Source organism: Amblyomma maculatum, chromosome 11 (genome assembly GCF_055883805.1).
Source record: "Amblyomma maculatum isolate TAMU_Amacu chromosome 11, ASM5588380v1, whole genome shotgun sequence".
Classification (NCBI taxonomy): domain Eukaryota; kingdom Metazoa; phylum Arthropoda; class Arachnida; order Ixodida; family Ixodidae; genus Amblyomma; species Amblyomma maculatum.
The window spans coordinates 128478081-128502959 of record NC_139354.1 but is presented as its reverse complement, the minus strand read 5'-3'; the positions used below and the strand labels follow the sequence as shown (position 1 = coordinate 128502959).

The following is a 24879-nucleotide window of genomic DNA, read 5'->3' as shown; positions in this document are numbered from 1 at the left end:
GGGACCATCACCGAGCAGCTTCGCCCCAGCCCTTCAAGACCAGACCTGAACAACTACCACCGCCCAGCCCCCAGCCCGGACCTGAAGACAAGGAGAACAGACCAATCAGAACCGAGATGAAGAACCCGAAAGACCCGAATAACCCGAAGGAACCGATGGACACGAACACGCAACCCCCGTTCAAGCTGCCCGACGTGACCTCGAGCCATCGGTCCCATGGACTCTGGTGACAAATGGTTGACAGCTCCAAGCGAGGCGGATAACCCGCGCATCAGACATCGTACCGGCAAGCCGTTCTATCCTTCCTTCTCCCTCTTCTTTTTCAAGCATTCAGACACGCCCATCATCACGCCATAAAATCATTAACATCGCTAAACTTCCTCGTCCACGATCAGAACGATCGCTCGGTGGCCCCGGGTCATGTTACGGACGACAAGGAAGAAGAAGCGGGCAGTGGCGCGTGCAGGAGCGCTCGCGCTAGGCCCGCCGCGAACATTCATTAAACGTCATCTACCATCGTCATCGGTCATGTTCTGTCTCCTGTCTTCATCGGCTTGCCGTATCGTAACAATGTATATATATATATATATATATATATATATATATATATATATATATATATATATATATATATTGTGTGCCTTCTGTGGACGTTCTTTCATTTGTACATACCATCATCATCGTCTCGCGGCGCTGGCTTCGGCGCGTGCCTGGGTTCGTGATCGGATTAAAACGCTGGACAACGCTTCGCTGTCCTTGCCGTCACAACCTCGCCGTCTAGACCTAGCCTACTTTTACAATATATTGCTACGTGGTGGCATGATAAGCGATCGAACACGGTGACACAACGGGAACAGAACGACGTGATGACATTACGATGAAATATGCTTTTAATTGCCAGTGGGCCTGGCGCGAGCACTCCGTCTTCGTAGCATGACCCGGGGCCACCAAGCATGATGCATGATGTGCAAAATGAACGCAGGCTGGGAACTCGGAGATAAAATGCTTGCAACCAGCATGGATGCGAGATGAGATGATTGCTTGCCTCGGCGAAGCAGGTTCAATGTTCACCGTTTGCCGAAGGTCAAGGCCCCTGGACACGCCGGACGGCTTTGGCGGGAGTGCTGTCTTCGCTCGTGTGGTCGTGAGGTCGCTTCGTAGTGGGATCGGTTGGATAGGCTTTAGGCTCTGCCTGGTCGTCCTGTGTTGTGATCAAGGCTGGGGAGAGAGGCTGGTCGGGTCTGTGCAGAAAGGCTGGACGGAGCTGAGCGGCGATCTCCATGGGCTTTCGGTCGACTGTCCCGGCAGATGTCGTCAATGCTCCAATGCGATGGTGGGGATGACCCGCAACTTTAACCAAATGTTACGTGGTGGCATGTCAAGCGATGGAACGCGGTGTCACAACCGAAGAAGTACGATGTGGTGACATGACGATGAAATATGCTTTCAATGGCCAGCGAACCTAGCGCGAGCACTCCGCCCCGCGAAACTGCCCGCTTTGTCGTCTTCGTAGCAATATATATACTAACTTGCGCATGCTCCGATGCCAAAATATGCCTGATTGTGGAACTGCGTACTGAAATAGTCCTCTACTTGACCTTAGAGATTGCTTTTTTTACCTGCTGCACCGGCTGATCACAGTGAACAGCGGCCTTCAGACAAGGTCATTGGTACACTGGGAACACAAAATATGCCGTAACGTTTAATTCTCGGGGTATATGGTCGTTTATCGAGCGAAAGGCTAATGAACCAGAATATGTCTCATCATATAGCCATAACTTCTGTAATGAAGAAATACTTCCTAGCGACCTGCGCCCTATCAATATTCATTTATAGCTAAAACTGTCGATTGGAATACCCTGCCAGGTACAATGTTTGCTGCTTCGTTGTCGAAGACCAAAAAATAATAAATATGTTCTGTACAGCAATTGGAGATTCTGAATATATACCTTTAGCAATATGGTCTAGCAGGTCAGCCTGTGTACTTTGGCACACCAGAAATAATGTGAGTAGCAGGCTACTTTACACCTGCTTCCTTTTTTACTTTTAGTGAAGGTGATCCCTTTGTGCTCTTAGCAGAGCCTCATTGCTGTTTCTCTATTTTCTTAAAAAGTACCCTGTCCTGTGCTTTTGGAATCAAATAGTTTGTGCCTCGCAGCCATAACCTGACTTTTGCTTGGTATTCTTAGTTTTTTGTAATGTGATTTCGGAATTGTTAACATCGTTCTCCTTCATACCTTACTCTGTATTGTACATCTGCTCTTACCTCCCCTATTTTTGGCCTTATATGTAATTCTGCTCGCCACTATATCACCCCCTGCACCAGGAAGACGTTGAAGTAAAAAAAAATGATTTTAAATGAAGTTATAGTTTATATCTATGCGCTATATCATGCAACGGTTCAGGAGTGGTAGTTGATCAGAGCTAAGATGTCCAACAAAACGTTGATTGTGAAGATCATGTTTGATTTTTTTGGGGTATGTACAGTTAGACTATTCGCTAACCTATTTGCAAGCGTCTGCAAGAAGCAACAATAACACCTCCTGCAGATATCTGGGGACAGTTTATCTCTTTGCGGAAAGTTCCCAGAAGGCTAATGATTATAGCAAATTAGCTGGTACCGGAAAATTCCAAACTTTCAATTGGTGTTAGCCCTTCTTTTATTAATGTGGCAGCTTACAACATTATGCAGCAGGAATGCTAGAGGATGATTGATATACGTTACTGATAGGAGGCAAAAGGAAACGGGAGTGAATATGTTAACGGAACAACACATTTATGAGTACCTAAAAACAATTCTGATGCGGCATATGTAAACTATTAATTTGGAGCCGTGCTACCCATAAAAGCACAGCTTACGTAGTCTTTTAAGCTGCCTTCTCAAATATATTCATTCCCGACCTGGCTACGGTACGAAACGAATTTTGTTAAGTTTAGGATAATGTAAATGTCAACTTGTAAACGCTAGCAAAATAATAATAACAATAAAAAATTAGAGGGTCTTATATATCTCTTAATGGCGAAAGCTTACCCTTCCTGTCTTAAAATTGGCGTCTCATCATTTAACTAAGTTTCAACAATTCAAGTCGTCGTTTCAGACATTTGATGACTCCTATAGTTATGATGACTCATGCCTAGTCATTGTATTCATTGGCGTTCAGAGCTAATCATGTTTACAGATTTCAATTTTTTGCGGCGATTACTGATCCTCGTTTGACAGATTAGTCGTTTTGTAGTCATTAGCAGTTATATTTAGTCATGACTAGTGTTTTACTTATTTCCAAAGAGTTGATGTCATTACAATTATAGCATTACATAGCAGTTTATACAAGTATTTTTGTCATTAGTATTCATCAATATTAGCCTTTAGCGTTATTAACTCTATCAGTGTAAACAGTTATAATTCATCATCTAATGCCGTCATTTGTTTTCATTCTTATTCTCCCACCCCAAACGTCCGCTATTTGCGACTGACACATCAGCGCACAAATTAAACGCAAAGCTCACGCGCACAAATTTTCGATGCATGACCCTGAACGGCTCTCGCCGTAAGAACCGGTGTGAGAGGAACTGAGGAAGGACGAAGAAAGAAAAACCAAGTTTGGAGAAAAGAAGAAAGAAGATGAGAACGTGAACGTGGAGGGTGGCTCGAGGAGAGAACAGGCGAGCTGCGGAGCCGATCGTTTCTCCACGGAGCTCGGTGCGGTGCGTGTTCTATAAGGCCTGACCCGAGAATCCACACACGGGGCCTGCATGCCGCATTCTGTCCTGGTCCTCTTGCTGTCCCAGGTGATCGGACCAGGGAGTAATACAGCTTCAGCTCATTGCCGTTGCTGTAACGGCAGCTCTTCACTGGCACGAGCGTTCAGTGCCGTGCTGGCACCAGACACGTCGGGGAGACCCGACTCATCGGCCGTGGAGCGGCAATTCGAGGCCTCGTGCCTTCATTGGGCCCCGTGTGGTGGCCTAGCCTTCCGCTGGGCTTACCGAGGCCTTTGTGACTACCTGGACTGTGACTACCCAGAACTCCTGCATCAGCTTCCCTTACCCAAAGAACTGGTGACTCCTGACTATTTTGTGTTTAATCTTCGTCTTATTTGGTCGTCATATTTTCGTTTCATTCATGTGTGTAGTTAAAATCATTCGTCGCTAACGTGGTCGGTCTGGTCTTGTATTTCGGTTGGTGTCCTTGAATAAGCCACAGAACAAGTTGGGAAGTAGATCTGAAGGAGAGAACCTCACAATTTTGGCGCCTACGTCAGGCCCAGGCCGGCCAAGCCTCATTTTCCCGCGACTATAGATCGGAGAAAAGTGAGTGCACCAGAGTTGCTCGCGGTAGAGGAACTTTTAGGTTTGCAGGGAGTTGAGTTGCGCGAATGGGTTGAGAAAGAATTGCAAAAGTCAAGGGAAGACCGAGCTACAGAAGGCGGAGAGCTGCAGAAAGTGAAGCGAAAGCTGCAGAACATGAAAGAGGGAAGCAGCACTTGGAGCAAGAAAGCCAGAATTTGAAGCAAGAAAGCCAGAGTTTGCAGGTTCGAGTACGATTTACGGAATTTCTGAGGCCTAGTGTTGGAAGTGCTGAGCGCGGTACCGTACCGGCTCTGGCTTTCCTAATTAGTCCTCACGGTTTGATTCCACTGTTTAATGAGGAAAGGGACCCTTTGGACGCGTATCCGAAGCGAAAGAGAAACGGGCCACAGCTTTAAGACTGAGCATCGGCGGAGAAGCTCTCAGAGTTTTTGGACGACTCTCTTCTGAGTACTAAGTGAATTACGAGGTAGCGAAACTTTATAAAACGCATTAATAGCTCGATGAAAGTCATTATAAAATACACTATACTGTCAAAACAGCTGGGTATACGCCAAAAATGAGACAACAGCTCACACATTGTGATTCAAACCCATCATTACTGTTTGCGTTGAACACGTACCTCCAATATACTTTTAAATAAAGCAATTTGACTACAGCAAGCCGTTGTTGGTCTGATAAGGTGGCCGGACTCTATTGAAGTGACGTTTTTTTTTCTTCTTTATATGTACTTTCTCCATAGCATTACATCCTTCTTCGACGTCCATGAGAATTACAAAACTCAAAAGTATCTAGATATTTGTTTCTACCTGCCTTCTACAAGTGGTCATTATGCCTTTGCAAATGCATTATTTTAAATTGAGAACAGAGGCTATTTTTGATGTCAAACTATATATTTCCTAATCTCAAACGCCGACATTTATTGTCGTATATAGTACAAAAACTTACGTCACCGGCTCCGAACAGTTTTTGCGTCAGTAGAAAGTAGAATTTCAAAAACCGCCATCTTTTCAGGCATCTCTAAATAATACATCAATATGCCATGCTCAATAGGCGCATCCTATTGCAGCCTCTTAGTCTATGCTAAAATTTATTTTTGGGTTCAGATTCACAACTGGGCGCATAATGCAGTAAATTTGAGCTATTCCTGTCCTTTAATTTTCCATATATTAATTTCATATTCCTTAATATCCGGGTAAAATTTGATTATTGAGAGGAGTGGTAAAATGTGTATTGTTAATATATAGATGAATGTAAAGAAAAAAAAGCAAATATTGGAATAAATGTAACAACAAACGAAACGACTGACAGAAACTCGTTTGATGATGCAAGTAGCATAATTTGTTACTTTTTGTAACATAACATTTGTAACATAAGTTGCAGGGGATATGGCCCGAAAAAAATGTGCTATTGGCATATTATTGGCCATATTTGGTAGATATTTATTGTAGGATTGCGCAGAATAACATAATGCGTCAAAATGTTGTTTTATCATACGTTGAATTTGGGCTACACTACTCGGAGGAGGGCCATAAGTACATGAAGAGCATTTAAAATGTATCTACCAAATCACATGTACTCACATCAAGCGCATAATGCCTGTCCTTGAAGCGGGGGTCGTCTTCGAAATTAGTGGCTAAAACGCTGCTGGTTGTAGCCAGCATGTATATGATGCTTACGCAGGGCCACATTGTGTCTTGCGTCTGTGTCGGAGATAAGACAGACTTGCCCTGTCTTAATCTCGAACATTTATTTGCAGCAAGAGCAGGTTCTTGACGAATCAACATACAGAAATTTCAATTATTCGCAGGCTCTTTCTAATTATGTATCATTCTACGGCAACAAAGTATTGCGTTTTCCAACTATTTTGTGCGGAATTATTTTCAGCTTTTCTGCAAAACTTTTGCCCAAGAAACGCACTTCGTTTGGCAATATTATGTAAATAGCTCGAAATGTTAGTGCAGAGCGTTTTTTCGACACGTCTTTTTTTCCTAATTGGGCAAATAAATCGGGAGAGCAGTTTTGCTGTGTACTTCAAGAAATGGCAAAATTTACCCGAAATTTCAGAAGTAATGTTTATTCAACGCCAATTGCATTCTCATAATAATATGTGTATAACGTACAGATATTGCCGCGAAACCTTCAAAACTGTTTTTGTTGTTTTTAATAGCCTCCGGCGTACGGCCTTATCACTCTGATTCTGGATCGCGTGTCAGTTCTGTATTCTTTGTTTGCTAAAGCTTTATGTCGCGAGTCGCACCTTTGTAGGTTTTGTTGTAGCGCAAGATGCACCGAGATCTGTCTCGAACATTCCGGCCGCTCGTGTGTCTTTCTACAATGTTCCAGCTTGCGCTGGCACCTGTTTACGACATTATCTAGAGTGTTCTGAGCAGCCTTTAAATTGAGCGTTGAAGAGTCTGACGGGCATTCTTTGTTCGACGATCGACGAGCACGTTTGTTGCAATCGCCGCCGCTGAGTTACCTAGTTCTTTTGCAGGTGCAAGTCAATCCAATCAAGAGTTAATTTCAGTACCATCAAGCCTGTGTCTTCTTTTGGTGTCAACGGCCTTGTCACCACTACGTGACAATATGGAGTTTTTACAGCGATGCGCCTCTTGTTATAGTATAAATGAGTAATAATACTTGACATAAAGGGATTTTCAAATCTCACTCAACGTACTGGATTCTAATGATGCTCGTAAAGCTAACAGAAGTATCCCTTGAAGTAGCGTTTTCAAAAGCTTTGTTTCAATGTGTATCATTAGTCGGCCCTTGCGTACCTCGAAGGCAATGTCAGTGTGGAATTTGTGTCTAGAGAGAGTTCGGCGTGGCTCCGTTGCTTATTTCGAGCATAACAGCTACAATTGCTGTGTCGTTGGATAGCTTATGTCCCGTACAATTCCGCTAGGCAAATTGCAGCTCTTCATTTTTTCCCAATAATTAGGTAATATTCATTGACAGCTGGAGGATTACTCTTTTTGGCTATATATCATTGAATAGTTTATGTCATGCATAACGGAACTTAATTCATGGTTCCGTAATAATTGATGGTAGGCAATTAGTATATGGCAAATAAATTTGAACTTCATGCTACAAAATCATGTCATATATCTTTCTTACCTTGCGTCGAGTATAGGCGCGCTGTACGAATACCAGGTGGTGCATGTTATTTTTTTATTCTAGTTTTCTTTGATTTACAATATATAAATCAAGGAAATGCAAGCGAAAGGTTGTTTCCCACCCGACAATGACCCCTCTTCCTAAACCTTTGACATTCCTAAAATTTACATTGATTGGTTGATTGTAATAAGGAATTAGAAGCTCATTAAAATTGAGATCTGCGCTGTAAAGTTGGCATGGATCATTTGACAGCTGTTATTGAGTATGACTGCACTGCAATGAGTACAGTCCTAATCCATTAGAACAAAAAATAAGTTGTGAATAACAAGCTATGAGTCAGTCTTATGACTCTAAGATAAAATTTCGTCAATAATAATCATTGACCACGCCTTGCAGTATCGTACTTTGTAAAGTGCTGAGTGATGCAACATGGTATATGGCTAATTTTGTGGTAATGAATAAGACAAAGTTTTACAAGTTTCATATAATATTCAGGCTACATTGTAATGTGGTGAGTCTTGCTATGTTGCCAATGATTACGAGTCATGACTCGTGATTAAGACTGTCTTATCACTACACATAATGTTTCACACACTCAAAACCTTAAAATATGCTGCTTTCTAATACGCTGCTTTCTAATGTGCTTATCTAGGGTATGTTGCATTATTACTACTAATCATGTCTCAAGACGTCATAGAACGCTAGCTTTCATTCTACATGACAATATGCAGTCTCGTACAAACGCTACGACGTCGTTCACTAGGCTACTATAAATCAGAGCAGCTCTTCCACTGATGAGTGGTGTGTTTTTTTATTAGGCCACAACATTTCGCCCACAAACATATCCCCAAGTTAGAACTCCTAATATCTCCACTAACAAACAAGAAAATGCAAGTCAGAGCATTGGTTCGCACATTATCTGCTTCCAAGGAGATAGTTGGCACGCGCTAAGGAGAAAATGTATTGAATGTCATAACGCCGCTCAACTGGCAACAATAGCTTTTAGAGGGAAGCTGCTAGTATCTCTTCAAGGCTGGTAACAACACAGGCCGGTCGCGCCGTACATTTTAAGCTCCGTAGGCCCCAGAAACAGAAAAAAAAACCAGAATGGATGGTAAGCAACCCAAGTCTCGAAGTGTGCACAAATCTAAGTCGAGTGGAAGCATTACGGCTCCTTTGAACTCATCGGGTGCAGCATCAAGACGCAAGCGTTGCGTGAGGCAGGAAAAACTGGTAAAATGCACATAATGAGATGTTGAGTGCGTGAGGAAGGAGAAAAAACTGAAAATACAGCATAAATGACACACAGGGAAAACAATGCCAGGAAAAACAAAAAACATCACTTTGACAGCAGCCAATTCAACGTTCTCGATGAATGAACGCGATAAGCCTAAAACTACCCGAGCAGACGAAGAAAAGACCACATTATTTTAAATGGAAAGTAACTTAGTGGGAGAGTGTAGAAAGGAACACGAACCATCGTAGCATAATCAGACAACACAGGTCAACTCTCAACATAAGGAAGTGTTCAGTGAAAATGCAAACAAAGGAAATAAGTAATGTTTAGTAGAAATGACCGTACCAGTAGTTACCAGTACTGGTATACATGTGCACTGGCGCCGCAGCCACCCCTCTTCACCGTAAGGTATCAAGAAAACGTTAAGTAAGAAGTCCCTTTCACCCCAGTAGTATCCACAGATATCTGAGAAGAAGCAGAGTGATACTTGAAATTGGGAACATTTATAAAGGTTTATCTAGCAGACATCGGCAACCTTGGACTCGCTGATGACATTGTATTGCGTTATGTTGCTTTTTATTACGCATAGGCATCTAAGGCTATCATGTACCGACCACAAGATTGGGTGAGTAGTGTTTAAATACTTTATACTTAGGCTATAGTTTGTGTAGATCGTTTATTTTTGAAGAAATCTAAGACACGCGAAATCCCAACAAGGGCGTTTTCTCCCAATAAAAGGCTTGAATGTAGTGTTATATTGCCGCGAAACCTTGAACACTGTATTTTTTTTTACCAGCCGCTGGCATGCGGCCTAATGATAGGGATTCTGGCAGGCGTATCAATTCTGTATTCTTTGCTTATTAATGCTCGACGGCTCGAGATGAACCTTCGTACGTTTCTTTGTCACACAAGATGCGCCGAGATCTGTCTAGAAGATTCCAACCAATCGCGTATATTTCTACAATGTTCCAGGTTGAGCCACTAACAGTTTGCGACGTTATTTAGATAGTTCAGAGCGGCCTTTAAATTGAGCAGTTCTGTGTGCACAGGCATACATAGTTCGATGATCGACGAGAAAGTTTGTTGCTGTCGTTGCCGCCGAGTTGCTTAATTCTTTCGCGGGCGCAAGTCAACCCATTAAAGAGGTAACTTCAGAAATATTACGTCTGTTTCTTTTGGTGTCTACCGCCTTTCACCACTACGTGACATCTGGTGAAGGTGCTGCTCTTGATCCTTCAAGCAAAGACCTCCGCCTTGTTCCTGTCAATCTGGGATACCAGCCTACAGGTCACCGAGTCAGCCGCCGACTACAAGTCCTACAACCCGAACAAGGTTTGTTGCCTGACTCCGTTCGACTCCGGAAGGCATCAACTTTGAAAATGGCCGAGTCAACAGCACCAGTCATCTTCGTGCAGCCCCGGGAGCCCGCTACCTTCCAATGACTGCTCAGTGAAGATGTGGAAGACTGGATGGACCTTTTCAGCCATGTGGCAGAATTCAACTGCTCGAACGACGCTGCGAAACTCAAGCAAGTCTACTTTGTTCTTCAAGGACATGCACGAGTTTGGTTCTAAAATCACGAGACTTTTTTGAAGGATTGGGAGGCATTCAAAGGAGAGTTTTTTAAAGCCTTTGTAAATGACGTCCAAGAAGAAAGGGCTCAGGTCCTCCTCCAATCAAGACGTCAACTCCCAAACGTGCCTGTCCTGGTCTACGTAGAGGAAATGAAGCGCCTCTTTCGCCGAACCGACCATACCATCACCGAAGGTGAGAAAGTGAAATTTTTAATGTGAGGCGCTAGTCTCTTTTTGCCGGTCCTGTCAGCAATCTGCTAAAAACCGTGGCGGAATTCGAAAGTGAAGCGTCGACCATCGAGATGACGATGGACACCCGGATGCGCAACTACGAACGACCGCACCAGCCGGTCTACGCAAGCCCATACAGCAGCGGATCTCATCAGGGATATCGTGCGAGAAGAACGCTACCAGTTGCTGCCGCCATTCCACCAACCCCAGATGGTGACGCTCGAGGAAGTGGCCCGTGTAGAAGTCAAGCAGGCACTGGTTGTTCCTCAAGTAACTGCTCAGGCTGCTCCAGTGCAAGAAGCAGCAGCCATGAACTTTGCCGCTGTATTACGTCGTCCTGCACCCCGACGTGACTTAAGCCCTCGCCGCTACCGCCCTATTCCTGAAAGTCGCCCCTTGGTCCCTTCCCGTCAAACCTACCTATGACACTCAAGCCCCAATAAGGGCGAGACCTGGAGGACTGCGAACAACCGGTCTTTATACTTCCACACTACGATGAGGTCTCCCGCCTCCTACGCTACTGCCCTTACAGACGCATCAGCCTGCGCGGCTTCGCCATCGATGCACCACGACTTCGTCATGGCGAGCGGCCACAAGAAATCGACGATTTCCTGCGGAGGGGAGAGGACGCGTCGCTAATTTGTCTATCACACTCATCCTCGCCGTACAGAGCTCCCGTTAAGTCGCCAGGCCATACCTGCAAAGACAGTTTGCGCGGACGGTCCCCAAGCCCACGCAGGGCTAGCTAAATAGAGCAACCTGCGGAAGTGAGGCTTCTTCGCGGCGAAAACACGAAGATCCACAATCGGCGTTGACAAGTCAAGACGATGTAGCCATTAAATCGCCGATCCACATGACGACAACGTCGACGAGGTCACGACTAGACTTCAAATTGACATCGCTGCATATTGACGTGACGACGGTGTGCCCAAACCGCGACCTCAGCATGAGACGAAGCAGTTATCGAACACAGAAGCCAACGTGCAATACTAGGATGCGAACAAGCGACCTTGAGGTCGCTGGCGACGGACGCACGGTTACTGCCCTAAAGTACACCGGAACCGAGTACTCTGTCATCAGTGGAGGTTTCGCCGCCCAGCTCAAGAAAGTAACGACCACTTGGGACAGTCCACTAATCCGCACTGCTGGTGGTGGTAAATATATTACGCATTCGGGCAATACACCGCAAGGGTTAGAGTAGGGCGTACCTACTCTACCAGCCTCGTCGTCCTACAGCACTGTTCCCGCGATGTAATTCTGGGCATGGATTTTCTGAACGAACATCGAGCGAACATCGACCTCCGATTCAAACTCGTCAAGCTCTCGACCGACAAGCTCCGACTCAAGCTCTCGACCTGCTACGAGAACTTCGCCGCATTACGTCGCTCGCAACGTTCTCGCTGGAGAAATGACCGTACCTCCCCGATCAAGCGTCATCGTCCCTGTGGTTACAAAAGAAGTCGAAATCACGGAAGGAGTTGTCGAAGGGAACACGCAGTTGTTATTTTATAGAGGACTTGGAATTACATGCATCGTCAGTTTCCGTCATGGGCAACCTCATGTTCTCGTAACAAACTTCACCGACGAATACCAGAACCTTAACAAGGGCATGATGATTGCTTTCTTTGACGAGTTAGAGGACGCCAGAGAAGTCTTCGCCCTCCCCAGCCAACTTGAAGACGATGCAACCAACCAAGCCAAGCAGCCCAATTTTGACATTAACCCAGTGCTCCCTTGAGACAGACAAGACTGGATTCGCACTCTTATTGAAAACGATAGCGAGTACTTTTCTTCAGCGCCGAAGGTGCGGGAAACTCCGTTGGCAAAGCATCGCATCATCACGGACGAAAACACTCAACCGCTACGTCAAGGCCCCTACCGTGTATCGCAGCGAGAACGCTAGGCCATACGCGATCAAGTTGAGGAAATGCTGCGTGATGACGTGTTCCTGACATCCAAAAGCCCCTGGGCGGCGACTGTGGTTGTGGTGAAGAAAGTCAGCACACTGCACTTCTGCATTGATTACCACCACCTAAATAGAATAATTAAGACGGATGTCTACCCACTTCCCCGCATCGACGACACACTGGACTAGCTCTGTAACACTAAGTACTTCTCGTAGATGGACCTGAAGGGCAAGTACTGGCAAATTGAAGTCGACGATAGAGACTGCGAGAAGACGGCGTTCATAACAACTGGTGGCCTCTCCGAATTAAAGATAATGACATTTTGTTTGTGCTCCGCACCAGCCACGTAATGACGTCTAATGGCCGTAGTGAAAAATCCCGTATCGCGACAAACGGGTTTCAACCGGTCCTGTTTATCCCGTGTAAATTTGATACCGGTGTGACCAGTCCTAAATGAAGCTTAAGGGGTTTATATCGGACAGGTCATGTCGGTATAAATCTCAACCCAAACGGTCCATTCCGGTATCGAGTTAATACAGGGCAGACCATTTCCAGTATGCAACTTATACATGACATCCCAGACAGTATGGATATGAAGCAGGGCGGACCAGTCCTGTTGAGCTCATATGTAGGACAGGTCATGTCCGGTTTAACAGAAACCAGACAAACCCGATATGAATGAAGCTGATACGGGACAGAGTATTTCCAATTTTCAGTACAATTCAGGCGGATCGTGAAGCTCAGCCAGGATGACCGCGTCGGAACATGCCTTCACGCTAAATAAGCTTGAAACCATACATATTAAATGCTACAACTTTTCTGTATATGTGGAGTACGCATTGCTTCGCACATACCTTGAAGATATGAAGCCGTGGATGTGTGCGCTAGCAAATACATACGTGCATCGCGTTTTGCTTTTGCGTGTGCAACAGTCGCTGCAGCTTCTACGATCTTGCGGTGCATCTTCATAATCTGCGACTTAAGATCTGCCACCTTCAACGCGAAAGTGCAAGCAAGAACATAGCGTTTCGTTAGCGCGGATAAAATACGCTCGAAAACAAATCAAACATCGCTGACCATCGAAATATGCACAGGTCAGCCGGACATCGGGAGTCGCTTCCTCGAGTGTTTACGAATGCAGAACACTTGGTCAGAAGTAAATTATTGACGTCGCGGCTCCGCTGGAAGCAGATGAACCTAAAACAAGGAATATTACAAGTGTTGGTGCACCGCATATATTATATGTAGCAAAAAATTGCATGCGTTCGAAGACGATGACAAAACACATCAGCACTAGTTAATTGTGACATTCTGGGATTTGTATGCAAGAAAGCGATACATTGTAAATATGCGGGACACGGATAACCCTTCGTGATAGCCAGGAAAAATATGCAGCATGTTTAAAGGGCGATTGTTCAATTACGACCGCAGGAGATATATAATCGCTACCACCGTATCCCGCCATTGCAAATAGCCAACTTATAACAGGTTATAGACTGCAGGCGGCTCATGTTAAAAGCTTGGCTTACGCCGATGATATCGCCATTTTTTGCTTCGACAGAGACAGTATTCAGCATGCCACAACTGTTGTACAGTCGAGCGCGATTTGAAGGTTATCGCGCGAGCGTCGACCAGCCTTGCACTCCAGGCACCTGGCGGCCTGGTTTGGAAGAAGAAAAATCATGATTTCGCACTCTTCTCTCCCTCGTTCGCTGTTCCATACAACAACCATTACCCCCGCGACAAACGCACCGTCCTTTCTCTCTATTTTAAGCTTTTCATTTGTTGCGATAAAGAGTCCAATTTCAGATAATACCGAAGAATACGTCGTGTGCAAAACGATCGCTGCCTGTTCGCAGAGCCAAAAGAAAAAAAAAGAAAGTGATGTCCCATTCCCATCAGGGAGTGACGGCTGCTAAAGAAAAAGCGAAAAGAGTGAGGGAAGCTGGCCTGATACCTCTCTCGCCTCGGCAGAGAATTCTGGGCCATGGCGCTGTTCATGTTCCCGGTCGACGCTCGCGCGATAACCTTCAAATCGCACTCGACTGTACAACAATTTTGCGAGTGCACTGGGGCCCAGATAAACTGGGAAGAGAGTCATGGCTTTTGCATGGAGACTGGGAAGCCACGTCGGACAATTTTTGTCGGCTCAATTGGGCATCTGTTCCAAAGGTTATCTTGGTGTACCGCTTGATGCCTATCGCTACCCAGAGCCATATTGGGCTAACCAAGCGTTGTCTGCTAAAGAAAAGGCTGACGCGTGGAAGGAAGGGAATTGTCGATGTTTTCCCGAGCCACAATCTGCAATTTATTCCTTGTATTTAAGATCTGGTATGTAATGAATGTGCTGGGTGCCATGAGGATCAGTGTACAAAAAATTCATCGTGTTTTTGCTGTGTTCATTTGGGCTTCGCGATGGGAGAGAACAAGTCGAACCAATCTTTTCCTTCCTGCCAAGAAGGGAGGACTAGGGCTTGTGCATTTATTTATGCGCCAGGATGTATCGCGCTTTATTTATCTACGCGACCAAAACAATCCATTTCTCCGGACAGTGATTCAAGTCAGGCTCAGCAGACACCTTCCAGGGTTCGTGGTGTCGTCATGTCAAATTATGTGCGGTGCCGTGACTGGATATCTGCGTGAAGTTATGCTTGCTTATAGGTTGTTAAATGTGCGTTTCTCTCATGAATATCTGTGCAATGCCACCAAGAAGAAAGTCTATAGAGACCTCATCGGCGTCCTGCTTCCTCAGCCATTGTACCGTTTGCCATACCGTGGAGGCCCCGGACAAGACGTCCATAAAAGAGTTAAAACAATGCCGGTAATATCTTCAGTCAAAACTATTTTCTTTAAATTGCACACTAACACGCAACCCGTTAAGACATGGCTTCATAGCAAAAGCATCTTCATACCCTGGACTACCAATTGTTTTTTATGCAAAAAACCAGAAACAATAGAGCATGTTTTTCTTGACTGCTGGGACAAAATATTTCACTGGGATGTTTACAGCGCACGCTTAAGAAACGGTTACCACTCGATCCATATGAATAAGATTCTTGCCGATGGAAACATCACAGGATATACCATATGATTTGATTATGCTTCTGGGCCTGCACTCAATATGGGAAACGAGGATGCAAATTGAACATGCTGATCTTGTCGTGCGTCCTGTTCGCTTGCATTTTGTTGAAAGGGTCGTTTCGCTAAGAGAGTGTTACCGAGCACTCCCTGATCCACCAGAATGGATTACCTTGCTTGATGTTTTGGTGTCGCTGAGAGAATTTAATCCGTGTTTGCCGAAGCCTGGCTTACGCGTTTTGCGCACTGTATTTTTGATTTCACTTTCAAATGTCAAAGTCGGCAATAAAGAAAAAAAAATGCCGTGGTGTAGTGGTTAAAGTGCGTACTTGCTGGCTAAATACCTAAGTTCTAATAACGCGAAAAATATTTTTCTATTTTCTTTTTCTTTCTTTTTCAGTTTTTTCTTTTTCTTTCTTTTTCCTTTTCAAATGTAGTGGTGTTATTGTATAGCTCTGCATGCTTTTTCCAGCCTGGCGTCCAGTTTTCTTCTGAAACAAGGGCCACGGACCATACAGGAATTTCCGGAATGATAGTTCTGCGCGGTTTCATTTCGGTTCAGCCTGTATCCGTTAACCAGAAACCGGACTACCGCGTCATTTCTGGAACTGATACCGGGCAGAGTATTCCGCTTCTGAACAGAAGCCGGGCCGATCGACGAAGCTCAACCAGAATGACCATGTCGGACACGCCAGCGCACTAAATAAGCATGATACTAAACATATTATACAACAATTCTGTATATAATGGGTACGCTTCGTTTCTCAAATACCTCGAAAATGCGAAGCCGTCGAAGTGTTCGCTAGCAAGTATATACGCGCGTCGCGTCGCTTTTGCGCCTACCACAGTCGCTGCAGCTCGTACGATCTCGCGGTGCGTCGTCGTATCTGTGACTGAAGATCTGTCGCCTTCAACGAGAAATTGGAAGCACGAACGTATTGTTTCACTAGCGATGACAAAAAACTGCTCGAGAAAAAATAAACACACAGCGCAGACCATCGAAAGATGCGCAGATAGCCGCACACCGGGCGACGCGTTCTCGAATGTGTACATATTGAGACCACTCAGTCAGAAGTGTATTCATTGACGTAGTATTAGTGCACCGGATATATCTGCATGTTGGAAACCTCACAATCGTTCGTCGACGATAAAAAACACGTAAGCACCAGTAAATTATGATATCTTGAGGTTTACCTTCAATAAAGCGACGAATTATAAAGATACGGCACATTTGTGAACCCTCGTGATAGCCTGCAAAGATATTGAGCGTGTTTAAAGGGCGATCGGTGAATTACGGCCACAAATTCTACTGCCAAGGAAAACATACGAAGTGCGAAAGAGCAAAAGAAGCTACATATATTGAGTGATAACCAATGTAACCATAACCCGCCATAGAGTAGTGATAAAAACTAGAAAGACGCCCTGGCATGTTTTCCTTGGCAACAACGAAATTGGGCAACGCCCGCGCGAGCTTCACTTGGCACACAGTGCGCAAAAAGGGATCGGTAACGTCGCGAAAGAAAATAAATCTGTTTACAAGCTGGCGCACAAATAAGTGAGCAAGCCCGAGACCTCCGTCTTTAATTGGCCGGAACAGGTTATCCTGACTACATCTTTCCCAGCTTGATGCCCATACAAACACAGCAAAGATTCGGTGTAGCTTTTGAACACTCAACCTAGAACAATGAAGTGCTTGCATGACGTACCACACCTTGGGAACAAAAAATAGATTACACACAGTGGCTCGTACAAAGATAGACAGCGGCACTCTTTTCCTCTTGTCAGCCTTCTCCCGTATTTCCTGAACTTGGGCGCGCCAAAATGGCTTGCTGTCTTCATAGAATTCTTGAGGTACGCCCAAATACTTCACGGGTGTTGTAACCCATGTAACGTTGGCAAAAAAGTCAGACGTTGATGTCCACGCCCCGTGCCAGAAGCCAAGACACTTTCCCCAGTTTACTGGACTTCCTGTGGTCGCACTAAAATCTTTCACAACTTCAACTGCTGCGCGAATACTTTCTTTGTTCGTAAAAACACTGCCACATCATCAGCGTACGCCAAACGTTTGACCTCAGACATGTACAGTTGAAAGTCCTGAACAGATGGGTTTTGCATAATAGACAGGCATAAGGTTGCGATATAAATGCAGAATAGAAGAGGGCTGAGGGGACAACCCTGACGTACCTAACGCCGCACATTTATGGGTTCCCCTAGTACTTTATTAACAATAAATCGCGTTGTGAAGTTTCGGCACGCCAGGGCTACGCCCTCTCTGATAATAGAACCAACATTGATATAATGCAATATTGCAAACAATGCATCATGTGGAACACAGTCAAACGCCTTTTCTAGGTCGAGCTGAAGAAGCGCGACCCTCGCGCAAGCAACGTCACAACATTCCAGCACGCACCTCGCCTTATGAATATTTGTTGTAATGAACCGGCCCTTTATACCACACGTCTGGTGGGACCCAACAATTTGTTTTTTCAAAGAGGTTGTCAGCAGTGTTCGAATTCTGTCAGCTCGCTTCTCGACAGAATACTTAAGTTCAGTGAAAAAGAAGAACCTGTATAAAGCTGTTTGTGACTTCTTCTCTGTTCCTGTGTACAGAGCCTTGTATAGCGGCCGTCTAGGTCAAGACGTACTGAAGCGTGTGAAAAGAATGCCAGTTTCTCCTGGGGTAAAGACGTTTTTCTTTAAGTTACATACAGGAACAATATCGGCACGAAAGTTTTTTGAAAGCAAGGGCTTTTATCTGCCATGGGGTTCACTTTGCTTAATAAGTAAACAGCCAGAGACAATAGACCATGTATTTCTGCACTGTTGGAAAGGCGTCCATTTTTGGGATGGGCTGCAACGAACTGTTAAAAAAGATTTACCATTAGACTTATACGGGATTAGATTCCTACCAAGTGAAAATAATGATGGGATTACACTTGATACGGTTATGCTAATAAGCCTGCACAGTCTATGGCGGTCCAGAATGGCGGGTTTTCACTGTGACGCTGACGCCCGCCTTGCAAGGCTCTACTTTCGCGAGAGTATACACGCATCGGTTGAAATGCAGAAATTGAAGACCACTGTGCCAGTCTGGAGTTCAGGAGCCGAACCACTATGCGAGATGAAGGAATTTTAACTTGACAAAGGCAACTCGTATGAACCTGCCGGCTTCTGTATTAACAGTGTCATGCTTAAGGTAAAAGCTCTGCTGTGAGCGTTCTGTTTATAGCGCGTTTTTGTTGGTTTTGTTTTGTGTTGGTGATGACAGGCAATAAAGAAAAAAAAACCCATACAGTAGTGATTAAGGTGCCCGTCTAAAGACCATGAGACCCGAGATTCGAATCCACACTTGGTAGTAAACTTAATTTATTTATTATTTTAAATGTAGTTGTTTATTTTATATTGTAGCATACTTTTTCCACCCTGGCAACGCGTTTCTTTCCGGAAACGAGGGCCATCAACCATACAGGCCCTTCCGCTATCAGAGCTCCGCACGGTTTCATTTCGGACTTTCCAGGCAGTGTAGGAATTTCCTGATATAGCCCTCAATCCTGTATCCCAGATCCTGTACAGTAAACCTGTATATGGTTTCCTGTACGAATTTTATTTAGAATTTGTCAGTAGGGGGACAGTTTCCTGGTGGGCTTAAAGTGGCATATTTGTTCTGTTTTTTATTTGGACGAGGTCGTTGTGTTCTCGTCAAACTTTGAAGGCCATCTGACACAGCTTCGAACGGTACTTGACGCTATCACGTCCTCAGGTTTAATGTTGAAAGCAGAGAAGTGTCACTTCGCCTACGAAGCGATTTTGTTTCTTGGTCAGATCGTAAGCTAGGAATAATGTCGCCCCGACCCACAGAAAACAGCTGCGATCGCACAGTTTCCAAAGCCCGGTGACAAGGAAGCTGTGCGCCGATTCCTCAGACTGTGCGCATATAACCAAAGGTTCTTCATGAACGTTTCGCAACTCAATCCTTGTTGCAAAAACCAGTGTCTCCAGTGCGAAACCCGTAAGATTTTCGCGCTGGTTTTGCACTGGATCTGCTGGGCACGCTGGAGGTCTGCGATATTCTCTGGAGCAGTAACGGGAAGACACTGGCTGCACATCTGCGATGGAAGAAAAACGCTGGGATTAGCCTTTCGACGCTGGGTGTGTCGGTGGCATCCGCGATGCACTGGGAGAAGCCCTGTATGTGCGCTGGGGCCGCACTGGTCCCAGTGCCCCAGTATAGCCGGTGCGGCCTGCGGCGTCAGCCGGAGTAGCATCCCTCAGGGCCTAACAAGGCAACAGCGTACTTTCAATCGACCATCGGGGGGCATATGAAAAATATGGTTCAAGCAAGCGCTTTTTGCTGCGAAGTCGTTGCGCATTTGTAGGAAAACAAAGGCAGTATCTTTTTTCTAGAGTTTCCATGTTTCCATAGGTCGTTTCGAGCGTTTCGAGAGAGACAACGACCGCAGCGTCTCGATCTCATGACACACTGGCGATTAAAGCACAACGAAAGCTGAAATTGAATAATGTGGGCTACCATGCATAACCAACTTCACAGCTGATCTTAAGGGCACTCTAACGCAATGATTATTGCCAAAATGATCAATGCGGGCTCAATCGCAGGCGATCGTAGCCTGCACCACGGCCCAGTATAAACAGCAGAAAGAAAAACACAAACCAGGAAAAGAGTAGTTTAAAGAGCGATGGGCCCATGAGAGAAAAAGCAACTACATACTGCGCTTGTAATACATAATATTTGGCGTGTTTCTCAAGCTTTTGCGCTCCTTCTTACTCTGCATATCAAGCAGCCGAGCCCTCGGTCATCGCAACGCTTCCCGCAATGTTTGCATACAAATAAGGTTTAGTTACACGCAATTAGGGTCATCGCTGCGGCGCGTGCCGTTATTGAAGCTCGGTCGCACTTTTTTCCTTGAAGGCTTTTACTAAAGCTCCGTGTTCAGCGAAAATTACGCCCACGGTAGCAGAGCACCACCCAAGAGCCGGCGCTGGTAAATTTGCCAGCGATGTCAAACTCCACATGTTAAAATAATTCCAGTGCACAAAATAGCGCGCATAGGCACCCAGAACATTAGTTGCAAGTCGTGAGAGCAGACAACAAGCTAAAATGATCAAGAAGTTGCAATTGTTAGAAAGGTAGCAATGGCCTGTAGACTGCGAAACATGAATTCCCAATCTTATAAATGCGGGTCATGACATAAAATGCAGAAATGGTACAAGAAAACCGAGTTCTCGGCGTGGCCGAGTGGTTAGCGTGCTGGGCTAGTGATTAGTAAGTACCTAGGGACGTAGTTTGAGGCGCGCTTGGTGCACTAATATGTATTTTTTTTTTAATTTTCTAGGTTTTTTTATGTACCTAACTTGTTTCGTTACTTTTTACTTTGTAATTTTTCTCCCACGCCTTTTTTTCTCCGGGCGAACAGTGCCCCCAGTGCGGAGCGTCCCAGTATGCCGCGTCACAGTGCGCCCAGTTTCCAGCGTCATACTGGGACCATAATCAGGTATGGCGCTGGAGCGCTGGCACCCAGTGGCACTGGTTTTTGCAATAGGGACGTACCTTTGACGAAGCTTATAATGATAGACGTGCCATTTCAATGGGAAGCACCGCAACGGAAAGCTTCGAGCAACGTAACCGTAGTCCACAGTCCTCCGCTGTGCTAGGCCACTTTGATGAAAACGCCTAGACAGAAATATATACCGACCCGAGCAGTCTGGGCCTAGGCGCCGTTCTCATTCAGGAGAACGCCGGAGAGGAGGAAGTAATCGTCTACGCTGGCAGGTCCTTCTGAAAAGCCGATGCCAATTACTCTACCACCGAGAAGGAGTGTCTTGCGATCATCTGGGCACTTCAAAGTTCCCCCTGTAGTTATACGGCCAACCATTTAAGGTGGTAAGCGATCACCACGTGCTCTGCTAGCTTGCAAATTTGAAAGATCCCTCCGGTCGCCTTGCCCGATGGAGCCTACGTCTTCAAGAATTCAACATCACAGTCGTCTACAAATCAGGCCGCAAACACTCCGGTGCAGACTGCTTGTCACGAGCCCGCGTTTATGCGCCGGCGAAAGAAGACGACGACTATGTCTTTTTGGGACCGTTAAGCGCCAGCAGTTTCGCTGAACAGCAATCAGATCCTGAGCTGAAAGCGCTAGCCGATTACTTAGAAGGAAAGACTGCTTCCCCTTATGGTGGCTCCAGGTGACATTTATTATAGTTCGCGTTAGGCAATGGCCTCTTCGTGAAGAACTTCGCACCCAACAGGACCGCACAGCTTCTTGTTGTGCCTAAAAGCCTCCCGCAGGAAATTCTGCATGTGTTGCACGATGCGCCCACAGCAGGTCATCTCGAGTTTGCGCGCAAGTTGCATCGAATTCAGGAGAAGCAATACTGGCTGCGACTGTCTGATGAATCTGCCCACTACGTAAAGACGTGTCGTGAGTGCCTGCGACGCAAGACGCCGCCGATCAGTTCAGCAGGACTAGTAAACCCGATTCCGCCCCCAACGCTACCATTTTTTACAAATTGGGATTGGTTTCCACCTTTGTCTGTGGGTAACAAGTGGATTATCATGACCACTTACTACCTCACCCATTATTCCGAAACAAAAGCACTACCCAATGGTTACGCGGCAGAAATCGCCAAATGTTTTCTCGAACAAATTTTGTTGCGACACGGCGCCCCAGAAGTGCTCATTATGGCACGGGGAACGGCATTTACGGCTGAGTTGAAGCAAGCCATCCTGGAATACAGTCATACAAGCCATCGACGAACAACTGCGTACCTTCACCAGACCAATGGACGTACGGTGCGCCTGAACAATAAGATCGCGGACATGATCGCCATGTACGTCGACGCTGAACACAAGTCCTGGATGCCATCTTACCGTAAGTGATCTTCGCGTATAACAGAGTAGTCCAGGAGACGACGAGAGCGACCCCTTTCAAGCTTGTGTACGGAAGCGAGAGCACAACGACGCTCGGCGCAGCGCTGCCGCACATCCCCAACGAGAACAACATTGACGTCGCAGCCTACTTGCAAAGTGCAGAGGAAGCCCGGCGACTCGCACGGCTGCTTATTAAAGACCTACAGCGCACCGACAGCCGATGATAAGAGTTACGACGACGCCAAGCATAATACAATCCAGGAGACCAAGTCTGGGTTTGGACACCAATTCGCCGTCGCGAACTAAGTGAAACATGGTTGCGTCGATACTTTGGGCCGTACAAAACCATTCGCAGCGTCGGACAACTGTACTATGAGGTCATTCCTGAAGGTACGTCAGCATCACAACGGCGACGCGCATGCCCAGAAATGTACAGTCTTTCTCAAAAGTGTAGAGCCCCAGGGGTCTGCTTCTGAGCCACTTCGTGCGGCTTGTAATGTATTTACAATGTTACAAATCTCTTGAGAGTAAGAAGATTTTTTGCCCTACCCTCACCTATGGGAAGTACCTCCACTAATGCTAAAGCAGCTCCACTACACGGCTCAGAAATAGACCCCACGGGCTCTACACTTTTGACAAATGCCTTACATTTTGTACGACTGAAGCCACATTACGCGCGTTAAAGAATCTGTAGTGTTTAAAGTTAGTAGTGTTTATGTTTATGTTGCTTTGTTGTGGAACATCGAGGCGATGCGTTTTTAAGGGAGGGGGGGTAATGCCGCGAAACCTTCAAAACTGTACTTGCTGTTTTTTAACAGCCACTGGCATGCGGCCTTATCATTGGAATTCTGGCATGTGTATCGATTCTGTCTTCATTGCCTGTTAATGCTTGACGTCGCGAGACGCACCTTTATCAGTTTCTTTGTAGCGCAAGATGCGCCGAGATCTGTCTCGAAGATTTCGGCCAGTCGCGTATATTTCTACAATGTTTCAGGTTGAGCTAGTAACAGTTTTTGACGTTATCTAGATGGTTCGGAACAGCCTTTAAATTGAGCATTGATGTATGCGACAGGCATTCCTAGTTCGACGATCGATGTGCACGTTTGTTGCTATCGCCGCCGCCGAGTTGCTTAGTTCTTTTGCGGGCGCAATTCAACCCAATAGAGAGGTAATTTCAGTAATAATACGTCTGTGTCTTCTTTTGGTGTCTACGGCCTTGTCACCACTACGTGACAATATGTCGATTATAGAGACATGTTAGATGCTTTTTCGTTATTTCCTCAAATTTTACCTATGATATTCTGATGACATTGCCCTAATCTGTAACTCAGTGGACAAATTGCAAAAAATAGTTACCTGTACTGGAAAAGCACTGAGGTAGCTTTAAAATTAAAACGAATCAGGAACAGAAATAATGTAATGCATATCAAACATCAAGAATGTCCGGGGCCAGGGTCATAAGGGCTTACGCTTGTTTCAGCAGCTTAGACACTGATAGAGTCCTCCAATTTGAGAGAAAAGGGTGCGGAATTTAAGGTGACTGAATTGCAAGAGGGTAGGAAAACTGTGTTATAAGTTAGCAATGCGTTAAGAACAATTCGGGCATACAGACAATGTCTGATGCGGTAGAGAATGATAGGGCAGGAATAAAGATCATATGCTACATGCGTCGAAGAATGCGTATTTGCGTGAGAGTGAGGCATTTATCCGGAAGTGGAAGTGTACTAAGAGTTTCGCTAATGTTGTCATAGGAAATATTGGTTCCGTTTCGTAGTAAAACATAGTGTCCAACGTCGATGGATAAGGCCAGGGAATCCCAGGCACCTGATGCTGAAATTCATAAGCAAGGCATGCCCTATTCAACTACCTGGGCATCCAGCCTTACCAGCAATCCACCTGAGTGGGAAAGTGTAGGGACACCCACACTTTGGTGTTTCTTCCTTTCGTCCCCGTTTGCTCGCGCTGTTTTTTTGGATGATGTATCACCAACTAGCCCGCTTAACTATCCTGTGGACATAGTTGGTAAGAGCTTTGTGTAAATCATAATACTAAGTGGCATGGGCCGAGGCTCTTTATTTTTCTTTCCTTTTCTGCCTCAACACAATATATGTAGTTCGTCGGAAATGCGACCGCTAATAATGGCACCTAGAGCCTGTATTTATTTAGTATATTTTGTATATCCTGATAAGTTATGAGGTGGTATTGATTGGCCTTGATTACTGGCAACTAATACCATGTTTTCTAGAGTCGCTGTAGAAGGAGGATCTATGTATGTGTGACTACCTGGCTGCTGCTTTCAGTTTAGTAAGTGCACTTCGACACTAGTTCGTGATGCATCTGTGTAGATGATTGTTGAATCAGTAATATCAAGATGCTTTTTTCTTCTTTGCATCGACTCCTGTATGGCCCCGAAAATGGCCAGCAGCATTTGTGAATAAATTAAATGAGTGGGCTAGGCAGCAGCAAAGCTGGAAGCATGCTTAATAACCCTGTCTGCTTCGTGATCCAGGTCGCGACGCTCATTCTTGGAATCAG

The 24879-nt window shown here is 45.5% G+C and overlaps 1 long non-coding RNA gene across 5 annotated transcripts in view; it reads left to right on the top strand.

The window, feature by feature from the left end:
• The window catches only part of LOC146174941 (uncharacterized), a 190558-nt gene that overhangs the window by 67799 nt on the left and 97880 nt on the right, over positions 1-24879 (top strand). The window contains exon 4 of one of the 5 annotated variants that reach the window (XR_014702040.1): positions 9255-9290. The exons of 3 other annotated variants lie outside the window; for them this stretch is intronic. This is a non-coding gene — a long non-coding RNA (uncharacterized LOC146174941). Of the gene's footprint in view, positions 1-1866; positions 1975-9254; positions 9291-24879 lie in introns of those variants that run through there. One more of the 5 variants, XR_014702039.1, reaches the window with a different exon arrangement.